The 15,119-nt window shown below is 39.4% G+C and overlaps 1 long non-coding RNA gene across 1 annotated transcript; it reads left to right on the top strand.

Moving 5' to 3' along the window:
* Positions 1 to 8,404: 8,404 nt before the first annotated feature.
* Positions 8,405 to 14,633, top strand: LOC149321944 (uncharacterized). Its single transcript, XR_016279392.1, has 3 exons — positions 8,405 to 8,744; positions 12,998 to 13,088; positions 14,254 to 14,633. It is a non-coding gene; the product is annotated as an uncharacterized LOC149321944 (long non-coding RNA).
* The last annotated feature ends 486 nt before the right edge of the window (positions 14,634 to 15,119 follow it).

The following is a 15,119-nucleotide window of genomic DNA, read 5'->3' as shown; positions in this document are numbered from 1 at the left end:
GATTTGATTTGTTTACATGGAGGTCAATTTGAAAGTTAAGAATTCATGTATTAGCTTGTTTTCTGGCTATTAACTGGGTCTGATAATATAGAATGTGCCAGATTGGCTTCCATTTTCTTTTTAAGTACAATTTGAAGTAGCCTTTCTGAACTTTAAATCTCTAGTAATAAGGCCTGGTTTGCAAGGAAACCCTTTTAGCTTATAAAAGATTTGTAAGCAAAAGTGATCTTCATATTTTTCCCTATCCTGAAAATCTTATGTGCACAGTGATGGTAGTTACAATGGAAAACAATATTTCGCCAGTGACACTTTTGGAAAGCCATATCCAGCCTGTTTTGCTGGCAACATTGTTTTTGACAGATGCATTATACTTGGTCTTTCAAAGACTAGACAAAGGGCACTATTCTAGAGTTTGTGTGAGGAGGCGGCCTCGATTTTTTAACAAAAGCCTTCGCTGGTGCTGTTGGCTTACTTTTCTTGCTGTTATTACTTTTGTTAATGTTGTTTTTGGTTGGTTTTAATATTGTGGATTGATGAGGTTTTAAATATTTATGTTATAACTTAGGTGTGAGTCCTAGCAAGACAGAGACCTTGTGGTTGAGTGGCTGTGACATTCAGGAAATAAGTAAACTGCCTATTCTGAATGGGATTGTACTTCTTCTGAAGGACCAAATGTTTAGATTCAAAGTCCTTGATCCATGTTTGTTTCTAGAGTTACAGCCCTCTGAAGCCCTACACAACCAGCTTCCCCCTTTATTTCAGCTCTTATTTCTTTTTACCAAACTGCTCAAGAACTGCATTCTAGGAACTCTAGGCTACGCACCCAAGCAAATGTGTCCTCTTCCTTGGCTTAGCTCCATCCCTTTTCACTTACTGCTCCATACTCTTGGTGTTGTCTCCCTGAACATTTGTAGACAGCTACTTCCCTATTTATTTACAAAACTTAATTAAAAACTTGCTTGTTTCCCAAAGCTTATCTTAGTTTAATATTGTGTTATAATCATCTTGTATATTTTAATTACATGTTTGTCAGCTTGCTTTATATTATACCATTATTATTATCTGGATAATTTTTTTTACAGTTGTATTGTGTATATATATATATATACACACACACACTCTCTCTTTCCTTCCTTCCGTCTCTGTGTATGTGTGAGTGTACATGCATAAATCTATTTTAGACTGTATCCCTTTGACAGGACCTACTGCTTTTGGTTATTTTACTTGTAAAGTGCTATATAGATAAATGATAATAAGAATGAGGGGAGAGCTAGATTATTACAAGACACTCTGTGTAGGGTAGCCGATAACGCTTGTCCAGAAGCTGCAACTAGTGTAGAATACTTCATCTAGCCGTCTAAGTGAGTGACCTACCACATATACTTCCACATTTCACAGATGAAACCCCGAGCACATGTGACCAATGAACATCAGAATGGGGTCAAGATGGGAAATGTGATTAATGAGGAAGAACAGACAATCTAGGAAAGGTGGCAGAACTAGAGCCTTCTGAAGGAAAAGATTTTGCTCCCTCTTCTCTTGTGTACAAACAGTTTGCAACTATTGTGGAAAGCTGAGGACAAAGGGGAAAGTGGGAGAATGAAAGAAATTTGGGACATTTAAAAAGTAGCTCCATCCCAAAAGGGGGAAGTGATGAATTGGAACAGTTGGGCAGTATGTTATTTGTAGCATGTAGCACATCTGCTCAAGGAATTGCACTGGCTGTCAGGCCAAGTTTAGGGGTTTTTTTGTTAGTTTATAAAACATCTTGAGAAAGGTTTTCTTGAGAGACTGCCTTCTCTCTTATAGACTCATTCACACTCTTAAGGTAAGCTAGAGAGGTTTTTTGTGGGTTTTTCGGGCTATGTGGCCTGTTTTCCCCCAGAGGGACATTGCAGCAGCCAAACTGCTGGGTTCTTTTTGGTGTCTGGGGACGATGTAATGGTGGGGATGTGGTGGCGCTGTGCTTGCACCATGCACATGTGCCTCATATGGACGGTGCCACGTAAAGATGGCACTGACCATACATGTTAGGGTTCCGGAGAATGTGGATGCTGCACGCTCCAGAACCCTAATGTCGGCGGCACCACGGTGCTTTTGGCCCGTCTGTTTCGGGCCTTAGTTTCCTTTAAAGGTTTCTTTTCTTGTTGAAGTTGTCCAAGTGTGTGTGGATTTCAGTGGCTTCCCTGAGCATTCTGACCTGATAGTTGTTGGCATGGTCCAGAATTTCCATGTTTTCAAATAGGATTTTATGCCCAGGCTGGTTTACAAGGTGTTCTGCTACTGCTGATTTTTCTGGCTGACCCAATCTGCAGTGCCTCTTGTGTAGCACCAGAGCTTTCTGAGAGAGAAGGCTAAATAACTCACATAACTACAAATTCAAAAATTGCATAGCACTAAGCCAGGGCAGTTAAGGCAGTGTCAAATTGCATTAATTCTACAGTGTAAATGCAGCCTATGTGTGGTTGTCCAGTAAATGACAGATAGATCTATATCCATTGACCTCCAAGTCACCAACCCAGCTAGATAACCAGAAGAAAGCACCTTTATTTTGTCTATTCCACATCTTGTTTAGCAGAGCTTTATCTGGACCTGGGAGAGAGCTTTCCTTTGACTGGCTCTGTTAGCAGAGCTTTCTTTATCTGGACCCGGGAAAGAGATTTCCTTTGACTGGCTCTGTTAGCAGAGCTTTCTTTATCTGGACCCGGGAAAGAGATTTCCTTTGACTATTCTGTTAGCAGAGCTTTCTTTATCTGGACCCGGGAAAGAGATTTCCTTTGACTATTCTGTTAGCAGAGCTTTCTTTATCTGGACCCGGGAAAGAGATTTCCTTTGACTATTCTGTTAGCAGAGCTTTCTTTATCTGGACCCGGGAAAGAGATTTCCTTTGACTATTCTGTTAGCAGAGCTTTCTTTATCTGGACCCGGGAAAGAGATTTCCTTTGACTATTCTGTTAGCAGAGCTTTCTTTATCTGGACCCGGGAAAGAGATTTCCTTTGACTATTCTGTTAGCAGAGCTTTCTTTATCTGGACCCGGGAAAGAGATTTCCTTTGACTATTCTGTTAGCAGAGCTTTCTTTATCTGGACCCGGGAAAGAGATTTCCTTTGACTATTCTGTTAGCAGAGCTTTCTTTATCTCGACCCGGGAAAGAGATTTCCTTTGACTATTCTGTTAGCAGAGCTTTCTTTATCTGGACCCGGGAAAGAGATTTCCTTTGACTATTCTGTTAGCAGAGCTTTCTTTATCTGGACCCGGGAAAGAGATTTCCTTTGACTATTCTGTTAGCAGAGCTTTCTTTATCTGGACCCGGGAAAGAGATTTCCTTTGACTATTCTGTTAGCAGAGCTTTCTTTATCTGGACCCGGGAAAGAGATTTCCTTTGACTATTCTGTTAGCAGAGCTTTCTTTATCTGGACCCGGGAAAGAGATTTCCTTTGACTATTCTGTTAGCAGAGCTTTCTTTATCTGGACCCGGGAAAGAGATTTCCTTTGACTATTCTGTTAGCAGAGCTTTCTTTATCTGGACCCGGGAAAGAGATTTCCTTTGACTATTCTGTTAGCAGAGCTTTCTTTATCTGGACCCGGGAAAGAGATTTCCTTTGACTATTCTGTCAGCAGAGCTTTCTTTATCTGGACCCGGGAAAGAGATTTCCTTTGACTATTCTGTTAGCAGAGCTTTCTTTATCTGGACCCAGGAAAGAGATTTCCTTTGACTGTTTTGTCTCAAGAGCGATGCTATGGACTTTGGGTGTAGTAAGGCCTCTGGCTCTCGGGAACACAGCCAGAACAAAAGACTTGTCCACAAATTTCTTAAGTTTCAAAAGCTTTACTGATTATAAACACAAATAACATGAAACTGATTTCTTCTTTTTCAATAGTCCTTCCTAAATACCTTGCTCTCTTCTTGATGTATTCTATCTTTCTTCTTCTTAGGACTATCTTTCTTCCTTTGTGGACTTATCTTTTTTTCAAAGGAAAATACTCTCTTCAGGTCTGACTTGGCTGAAATCTCACTACACACAGAAACTAACTAGAGGGAGACAGCATAAGACCCTGAGATTTCCCACAATCCTTGTCTTTCTTAAAGCTGTAGATCTCTATTTTCCCTTCTAAACTAATACATAGAAAAGCTAATATAATCTCAACTAAATATATGTCTCAAGAGCATCAAAGATGCTCTGGAGGCATGACACTCACCACTTAGTCGCTCCTTGTGATACCTTCTCCCCCTAACTATTCAGACTTTTTAAAGGTGCACATTTTGTGTGGAAAATGTCCACAGTCATCCAACAATGTCCACCAACATAAAAGACCTAAGATTAAAATTGTATCAACCCCTTGCAGGACTGAGGAAATCTGGACTATAGCCCAGGAAGTATAGACAGACAAGCCAAACTTCAGGCTGAAATTGGATTCCACATACAGTATATCCTTATCTGTGTTCCTTTTCATGTGGAAAAAAAAAAGGTAAGTGTAATGTTTTGATCATGTTCTCTCTCTTTTTATTTCCATCAATATTTTATTTCCATTTTCTGCCCTTCAGATGGATTACCATTTCTCAATAGCATTCCAGCACGTCTACATGTATAGCTTTTGATATCTTGCCTTGCTGTTTCCTATTCATCCTCACCAATTTGTTTGGCATATCCTACGTCTCCCAACTCTGTATTTGACTGCTACGCTTCATTAGGGCTACATCTACCTTGTACGTTGATACTGTGGCTCCTTGCTATGGAATTTTGGGATTTGTAGCTCTGTGAGTTATTTAGCCTTCTCTGTCAGATAAAGCCCTACATGGCCTGGGTCCAGTCTACTTGAAGGAACGCCTCCTCCCATATAGTCTTCCCCGTTCACTCCGGTCCTCCAGGAAAAACCTCCTACAAATAAGAAAGACCAGATTGGTGGCGACTTCCCAGAAATCTTTCTTAGCTGCCGCCCCAAATATTTGGAATGACCTGCCAGAAAAAATTCACCAACTATCTTAGCTGGAGGCTTTTAAAAAGGTGACTAAAACCTTCTCTTCCGGCAGGCCTACCCAGACTGAAAATTTCTCAGAACCAATTGAACCTTTTCCACACCTCTTTCATCATGGATTGTGTAATAATTGTGATGTGCTGTTATATATTTTAACTATGTCCTACTATGTAATTTTAAATTTGGGTGGGAGGGTTAGGCAGGGTTTTTGTGGGTTTTAATGTTTGATTTTTATGTACTATATAATGTTCTTACCCGCCTCGATCCCCAAAACAGTAGAGGCGGGATATAAATAAATATTTCATTCATTCATTCAGATAGCTTTGGTGCCACAAGAAACAACAAATCCCAGGATTTCATAGGATGGAGCCATGGCAGTTAAAGTGGTGTCAAACTGTATTTATTCTGCAGTGAAGCTGCAGTCTAGGATTAACAAAAGTCCATTTGCTAAGGCAATGGTGTGTTTCCAAACATTTTCTTCTAAACTCCAGCTTGCCAATAAACCTGACAAATTATAGTGAGCTAAAGATGAAATTAAAGAATAGGAAACAAAAGTTCAAAAAGGAGAGAGGGATTGTGAACAAATCTCCAAAACATTACGCAAAGAAGTAAGATGTGAATAAGAATGTGTGAGAGACTTCAGAATTGTTATAATCAAGTATTTGGAATCATTAGTGCAAACACATTTGTAGTAAAATAAAGATTGTAATGTTTATTCAAATCAGTTCTAAGCATAGAACTTCAAGTAGCTATTTCTGTTTGTATATGTGTGTGTTTCTATGTGTGCCATATTTTTGGTATGGCATACATCCATTCCTGTATTTGAGGAGAGATGGGTATACAAGCAGGTTTGTGTATATATAGGAACAAAGATATGCATTAACAAGAGATCTCCCATGCTGAGTGCATTTGTAAGAGTTTACAAGTCATAATATTTATTTGTACAGCACAGCAGTGAATAATCACATGCATTTTAAAAATTATGCTCATGCCTCATTTAATACTTCAAGTATATGAAAGATCTGATTCTAAAATATAATTACAGGGAAGTGCCATAAGGTAATTGCAAAGGTAAAATTTCTACAGAGTATCTCACTATGTCTCCTGCAAGATAATTCATCACTTGTTATAAGTGATGTGTTTTGCTATACTGTTGCAACAAACAAAATTAGTTTTAATTTTAAAATAGGGTTTGTGTATTTGAGCTTGAAATATTACCTAGATGAAGTTATTTCCTTGGTGGAGATATGTTGCTATGATCAATATTCTGGGATGTATGTAGATCAGCAACTGAAAATGAGTTAACAGCTGGAAGTTTGAATGTGTTAAATTGGGCTGAGGAATCGCAAGTTGTTAAATTGATTCTATCCAGTGAACTACATGACATAAATTGGATTTAGGCAAAATAGCATTATTTATTATATACTGAAAGAACAAGCCGTTGCTCAACAGATTACGGTTGGAGTTTATTTATTGTGTTCAATGAAATATCACATGATTTAAGTATTGGCATTGTGACAGGTGCATAATGCAGGTGCAAACATTTAGTGAAAAGCGTTTTTTAGAAAAATATATGTACATCATTATACAATTCAGACTGTCCTCAGTTCTTTTTAAACTAGCCAGGTACTTCTCAGCACGCTGAAGATGACAGAGACTAAATTCTTGTGATGGAGAAGTAAGGATCCAGATTTGTAGTGGATGAAAATAGATAACCCATGGGACTGGAGCTGTGCCCTCAGTGACAATGTTTGAAAGCTGTTAAGTTTAGGTAAGGGAAGTATGTAGAGAGAGACATGGTTTTGGTATATAAAATTATATATGATGTGCAGGAAATAACACACACACACACACAGAGAGAGAGAGAGAGATCATCCACTGAACCTAATAGGTAGAAGGCTTGGGACAGCTAGCAAGAAGCATTTCTTCATGCAGTTCACATCAAACTGTGTGATTTACTGTGGTGATGGCTGAAAATAGGGATGGCTTTAAAAGAATAAATTCATGAAAGATGTGGCCTTCCATTAGTGAATATTGGTCAGGATGGTATCATCTCAATTGTCAAGGTACAGTAATATGCCTCAATTATCAAGGTAATATGCCTTTTGCGCCTGCATTATGCTGCTGAACATGAGATGGAAAGTATATATTCTGCTTGTGAGCGTCTCATGGGCAAATGGCTGTCCAATGTATGAACAGTGAACACCCAGGTCTGTTTCACATTACACTGCTATAGCACTTCGATACTACTTTAACTGCCATAGCTACATCCTATAGAATCATGGGATCTGAAGCTTAGGGGAAAATATTAAGAATACATTGTCAGAGCCTTCTGGTGTCTCACCAAACTATAGATCCCACAATCCAGCAAGGCTGTAGCTATGGCAGCTAGAGTGCCATCAGATTGCTCTAACTGTGTAGTGTAAAAAGAGCAACAGTCACATTATTGACGTGTGAAATGACAGGTGAATAATACAAGCAGGAAGTAGGCATAATTCTCATTTTTTGCCTTGATGGTGGATATTGAGGTCCTTAACCTAGAACCTTCTCTGTGAAAAAGATGGATGGAAAACTAATATTTGGAAGTGTGGGTTTGTCTGGCTGGAAGCAAAGTATACAACTATTCTTTGCTACATGTGGTAATGAACCTCCTTCCTCCTTTTCACACAGGCCCAGAGTCTCCAGAGTCAAGGTGGAGGCCTCAAGGTGCTCCATACTGTGCAGAACGATGTGTAACCACAGATGAATGAGCAAAAACCATAGGTCACAATTTGATATCCTACAGGGTGCAGGTGGGCCTGCCAGCAGAGTGTCATGGTTTGTGTGTTGGACTATGACTCTGAAGATCAGGATTTGATTCCCTGCTTGAGTGTAAAAACTCACTGAATGACCTTGGGCAAGTCACATCCTCTCAGCCTCAGGAAGACAATGGCAAACCCTCCTGTGAACAAATCCCTCCTCTGAACAAATCTTGCCAAGAAAACCCTATGATAGGTTTGCCTTAAGGTCACCATAAGTCAGAAATGACTTGGAAGCACACAACAGCAGCAGCAGCAACAACAACAGGCCCATATACAGTTAATAGTCACAGAAAAGCACTCTCCCCCAGTCTTCTAAGTCAGCACACACACATACACACAGAGGACTAGAAGAATTTGAAGCAGCTTCATGGTATGGTTTAATGGTATCCCATTCTTTCCCCCTCAGAAACAGAAAAAGGGTGAGCTTTCTGAGGAGTCCATTGGAGAGATCCAGAGTTATCTTTCTGGGGAACGTATCAAACGCTTTCCCCTCTTAGAAACTGATACTGGTGAACTGTGGGGTGATAAAACTAGAGAGTTGGAGAACTGCATTTCCTGAGAAGAAATAGCAGTGGTGAATCTTCCCGCCTTTTTTCTTCTGAGGCACTTGAAGAAGAGAAGTACACTCCGAGTGCTTTTCCTTCTGACATGCTCTGAGCAGCCAAGGAGAAATCCCCAAGGGCAAGAGGAAAAGAGCCCATAGGCGGCTGCAGCTGAAACGAATACCTCTTGAGTTCAAGGGAGCCCTAGCAAATGGCTCTATCATTGCACTACTTTTAGATGAATAATATGAGGGGGGCCTCAAATGCCCTCGTGAGACCTTAGCTTCAGTTGGCGTGGGCTGCTTCTTTTTCTTTTTGTTAACAACAGTTTCCAGTCTTTGGTATAAGGAACTCCTGGAACACTCACCTCAAATAACGTGGCTATTTGTTCGAAGGTCCAAATAACCTGGTTGCTTTTTTTAAGGTGCATATATTATTTTTAAGGTTTTGTAAGGTGCATTTTTAAAGCTGCATATACTATAACTGGTCTCCAGAGTCATAGTCCAATGCTCAAACCATTACACCACGCTGGCTCTTGTGTGTTTTGTGTGTGTGTGTGTGTATGCACACATGTAGATATAGCTATACACACACAAAGACATTTATAAATGTGTGTGTATGTGTGCAAGTGTGTATATACACACACTCACACATGCACAAACATAAATCTCTCTCTCTCTCTCTCTCTAAATATATATATATATATATACACACACACACACACACACACACACAGCATAGTGTAGTGATTTGAGAGTTGGACTACGACTCTGGAGACCGTGGTTCACATACACTGATCCCCAGAAAACCCCATGATAGGTTCTCATTAGGATTGCCATGTCAGAAATGACTTGAAAAATGACTTCTTTAAAAAAAACAAGGTAAAATCAAGTACCGTATACTCAACTAAAAGTCATCCTCATGTATAAGTCAAGGGCAGGATTTGGAGCCAAAATTGTGGATTTTATATGACCTGTGGCTAAGTCGAGGGTAAAACCTAGCAGAATGTAACACAGGATGTAAAGGATGAAGCAAAGGAAAACAATGCTAAAGCTATTTTAAAATTTTTGGCAGGCACCTTAAAGGCTGGATGGATGAGATAGCAGAGTGGGTTGATGCTTCTTTTAGGTGCTCTGAGAAGAGATTAAAATCTCACCTTTCACCAGGGCATGGTTCCTTTTATGATAAGAGTTAAAGTACAGTACTTACATTGGCCTGTGGATAAGTCGACCCAGGTTTTTGGGGTCATTTTTTTTCAACTAAAATTTCTAGACTTATACATGACTATATACAGTACTCAATTTCTTACTAGTTTTCAATCTGGATTGCTAAAAAAACCAACCCAAAACAGCTTGTTTGATCATCAGATATTAAGTACAGTTTGTGCTGTTTTTTCATATTGCTTTGTTTGACGTGAAGGCACACAACGACAACAAATGAGATGCTAAATATTTCTATCCTTGGTAGAGGCTTAGGTGATGCACTGTCTAAATTTTGGCAGCATTTTAAGTAAATACGTAAGAAAAAAATTCCTTTTTATAGTCCAGTCACAAAAAGAAGCTTCTTCCTGTAAACCCTAAATAAGAGCAAAAACCTGTCAAATCCTTGCTTGGTTCATAATATTCCTTTAAATAGCAGTTTAATATAGGGATTGTAGGAATTTACTTAAGTGTTGATTCAGTATGACTGCTCTAAACTGCACTAACAATTCGATTTAGGTCTTTGTCTTTCCCTAGATCTCACAGAAGTATTTTATAATGTTTCCCTTATCCAAGAGCCCCACAGTTATCTCTGGTGTGCTGGTGTCTCTTGCATTTGCTTTGGATTCACACTGCAGTATTTTTGTTTTTTTACTAACTATCCCATCTGGTTTTAAATTCAGCAGAGCCTGAGAGTACCTAGGTAACACTGCAATGCAGTGCTGCTCATGAATTATTTAGTAATCCAGTAACCATTGTGAAAAGAGGGGAATGCTACAACCCACAAAAGTGTGCTAGTTTTCACATTTTCTTTTTAAAATATATATAAAAAAGTATTATTAAATTTAATCTGTCCCTTTTGACTTTCTGATGGCCTGCTAAAACTGTGTTATTTCAATCGGATTTTCACTTCTTAAAACTAGGAGCGGCTGCTCTGGGTTTTTCTAAATGGTATTGCAGGAAGTCCTTGTGCCAACTATTTTTTAAAGAGGGCTATTTGCTTTGTTTTTAAATGTGTTTTGGGCTGCATCTGCACTGCAGAAAAACATAGTTTGACACCACTTTAAACTGCCATGGCTCAATGCTATGGAATTCTGGGATTTGTAGTTCTGTGAGGTATTTAGCCTTTTCTGTCAGAAGGCTCTAGTGCCACAACAAACTACAAATCCCAGGACTCCATCACACTGAGCCATTAATGAGTATTAAACTGCATTATTTCTACAATACAGATGCAGCCTTGCAGCCTTACTCGTATATTTAATGTTTTAAATGTTTCCCTCAATTTAACATCAGCTTGTGGGCAGAGAAGTAGTAAACAAATATCCTAAATAAAAGAGTAAAGGAATAAAAATAATTAAAATTGTGTTACCTTTGATTAAGGAAAACACTCAATTATTTCTCAAGTGTGTAATGTGATATAACAGAAAATCTAAAACAACAGCACTGAACATATTATATTACTAACATCTTAGGGTTTGTTGTTGGTTATGTGCCTTAAACAATTGCCAACCCAAAAGCCAACCTATTAGGGTCTTCCTTGCATGATGTGTTCAGAGGAAGGGTTGCCTTTGCCTTCTTATGAGGATACCAGTGTTATTATTATAATGTAATAGCACCCTCTTCTGGCTAAGGATTTTAAAAACAGTTATGACTGGTTTCAAGTTAAACACTGTAGAATTCTTTTCTCTTTATTTTGCTTTGGCTTAATTTCACAAAATATGCTAAGGCCTCATCTGCACTGCAGAAATAATCCAGTTTGACTCCACTTTAACTGTCTGACTCAATGATATGGAATTCAGGGAACTGTAGTTTTGTGAGACATTTAGCCTTCTCTGTCAGAGCCACAACAAACTACAATCCCCAGAATTCCATACCATTGACCCATTTTAAAGTAGTGTCCAACTGAATTATTTTTGCAGTGCAGATGCACTCTTAGAGAACCACAAAACTTTATGCACCAATCCCTTATGTGTCTAGTCAGAAGTAAGGCCCACTAAGCCGAATGACATTTACTCTTACGTAACTGTATGAGACTGGAACTTTTGATGCATGATTACAGAGAGTTTGGAAGTGCTGCATAAGATGTGAACCTATTTATCCCTGACTAACCAAGGTATCCTGCCCCTGGTTCTGTCCTGGGTCAGTCCTCTGGCCGGTATCGCAACAGGTGGGTATTTACATGTCCACTCACTGCTATACTGTGGATCCACTGCTGCCATATCTTCTCAGAAGGTTCTCATTTTTACCTGCAGAGGAAGAAACAGGGTGCCTGGCTACACTCATGTGGCCAGGCAACCCATCAAGCAACACAGGTTGCAATGGGGGGTCTTATGAGAAGATACAGCACAACTGAGTAAAGGACACACAGGGCCATGTGGTGTACCTGCAGTCACTGCAGGGTTTTCACAAAACTCTGCAGCAAACAGCACATCTCAGTTAGTGTCTACCATAGTTGTATTCTTTTATACACTATAAACTGAACTTGCAGCCATGTACTCATATGGGGTAAATATATCCTTCACTCTGGGAATAACTTGTCATTCATGGTAGAAATCTTGCATTGTTCAATGCAACTATAATGAGAAAGTTCAGTTGTAATAGTTACATCTGATAATGCTATTCCTGCCAAACCCTCCTACTTTTCTGCTTGGCAGTGCCTCAGACAAAGAGTTTTTGAGACACTGCAGATGGGGGTGCTGGGAAAGTACAATCACAGGACACATCAAGTACAAGCATCCAAAGGGAGAGTCCCACTCTGTAGGAATGCTGATGTTATTTTCCAGTATCCCAGTTTGCAATGCCTAGGAAACTCTTTGGTTGGGGTGCTGCCAGCCTGAAAAGATAGGTTTGAGGGGTCATGTTCACTTGTTAGCAATTGCAAATGTGAATCCCCAGCAGTTGTAACTAATGAACAGAATGTCTGTGAATATTTTTGGTGAGATAAAAGATTTCATCTCCTGCTTGGAGATCAGAAGTTTGAGCTGCTTGGAGTTCAGAAATTCAAATTGCTATGACTGTTATGATTCATTTCTTTTCAGCTATTTTTCTATTCAGACTATTTGTCAACAACTTTTCAAAAGCTTTGAATAAATGATTGTACTGACACAGAGAATTTAAGCAACTTAACAAACACTGATGCAAAATGCACATGCACACATATCCCATATAATGATGACAAAGGGGCTCTACAGACCGCCTCTAAGTGGCTCCTTTTTGCACTCTCCAAAGAGCACCATAGCCTCAGCAGGGCGGCTCTATGGTGCCCCTTTGGCACAGCATCATCTGGATGCAGTGCCAGAGGCGCGTCATGATGCCACGCACCATCTGGAGCAGTGCACGGCATCATGGTGCCCCGGGGCGGAGTCAGGGCGTGCGACGTCAGAACGCTGCACCTCGACTCTGCTCACTGGCTGGCCTGTATAGGACCTAGTTGGAACTTTCAGTGCCTCATTTTCATTTCATGTCTGTTTTTTTTCAGATGTCAAAGAACGATGATGATCAGCAGCTTACTATTGACAGTGGAATTAAAAATATGAATAGGATGTCCTCTGAACTGAATAAACTTATTGGTAATCATTAATTCCACTATTGCAATAGTCAAGATAAATTACTAGGCTGTGTGTGTGTGTGTGTGTGTGTGTGTGTGTGTGTCTATGTCTATGTATATGAATGAGTGAGAGAGAGAGAGAGAATAAGTATGTACATATTTACAATGTTTGAAAGTAAAAGATAATTCTGCCTTTGTGACACATGACAGTCAAAGTTTCCATTCATGGGAAATGACTGCTACCTGAACGATTCAGGGACACTGGAGGTGATCAGATGATTCCCTGGCGTTTAGGAAGCACGTCAGGCTTTCAGACACATGCACTTCCTAAATGTTTTAGTAGCTTTTTACCAGCACTTACCCCACGGTAAGGCTGATTTGAACATCTGTAATGCCACTTTTGAATAATGAATCATTATTGCTTCCTGTGTGTGAAAGTAAATGTTTTGAAATCACTTTTATATCGTTCCTGCCAATTCCAATATACTAATGCTATAATAACATTTACAAACTCAATGTGAAAATCTTCTTAGTGCCTAGTGGAGCCTTCTTTACATTGCTGTTTCTGGATATGGAGATGGTTGAGTGGGGCTATTGCACTTCCATCCTTGTGCTTTGATTTAACCCTTTACTTGGATGCCTGAGTAAAGTTAGTGTGGTTTGCCAAACACCACTAAATGACACTTATTGATGAGCAGGCACTTGAATATAGGCGGCTAATGTCATACTGGACCAAATTATTGTGAATGGTCTCAGAGATAAATAGGATGCAGGTTTCAGAGCTGAAATATCAGTGACACCCCCCCTTTTTTTTCTCACACATATTTCACCAGCCTTTTTGCTGCATTGGTTTTTGATAAGTCTTTTATTGACACTGCCATGGTTTCCCAATCTTAGGCAAGCCAACTGTAGTCTTTCTCAGCCCTCTTTTCAGACTGCATTAATAAATAAATAAATAATAAATAAACTTTATTTGTATACCGCCCTTCGAAACATCAGGGCGGTTCACAGCAGACATCCATACAATTATTAAAACAACATTAGAGTATAATAGTCACCTTCCTTACAGATTAATAAATTAATTATGAAATAGACATTCAGAGTAATACAAACAGTAATGGTAGTTTGGCATTCTGTGTGAAAAAAACAGGATATACATTTAACAAAACAAATATTTTATTTTGCAGTAAAATCCCAAATGCTGCTTTGTGACCTTATACTGACGTTCAGTCAACCAGTGCAAGATGTTTCAAGAGAAACTGAAGAAAAGAACCAAGAAGACTTGAAAATGAAAGATGCAACTTCCATTTATTGTCCTTCTTTGTCACTTTCTCATTCATAGTACTGCAGTGCTTTGCACAAAATAGTTTAACAGTGAGAGGAAAGGAAATAAACTTTACCTGGCTAATTTTTTTGACATACTCTGAGAGTAATGTTCATTGGGAGCACTTTTGAAAGATATAGCCAGAATCCTAGTTAGCCACAACTAGATTAATCCCATTAAACCAGGGGTAGGCAACCTTTTTGAGCCGGGGGCCGGGTTGCTGTCCCTCAGACAACTGGGGGGCCAAAGCCAAAAAATAAATAATTAAATAATTTTTTAAAAATTAAATATATAAATAAACCAGGACAAATGTAGGACAAAATTTTCAAATGGAAGACACTTTTTTTAAAAAAAATGGAGGACGTGCAAAAAAAATTGCTGATTTTTAAAAATTGTTAATATAAATGCATGTTTCTGAGGCTTCTATAGACAATTGCCCCCCAAAGGCCCCAGCGGCAATCGGTGGCAGGACTGGGCTGGGGCCGGTCCCAAGGCCTCGCCGGGCCGCATCCGGCCTGCGGGCCGCAGGTTGCCTACCCCTGCATTAAACCAACAGAATTTATCTATCTGTTGCATTAAAAAGAGGTAAAGGTATTCCCCTTTGATAAGGTTGTCAAGTTGTGTCTGACTTTAGAGGGCTGTGTTCATCTCTTTTACTAAGCCAAACAGCCAGCATTGTCAGAGACTACTCTGTGATTATGTGGCCAGCTTGATTGCACAGAACCCCGT

This window comes from Sceloporus occidentalis, unplaced genomic scaffold, assembly GCF_023333645.1.
Source record: "Sceloporus occidentalis isolate IW3139 unplaced genomic scaffold, rSceOcc1.0.p SCAF_1, whole genome shotgun sequence".
Classification (NCBI taxonomy): Eukaryota; Metazoa; Chordata; class Lepidosauria; order Squamata; family Phrynosomatidae; genus Sceloporus; species Sceloporus occidentalis.
This window is presented reverse-complemented; position numbering and strand designations above follow the sequence as displayed.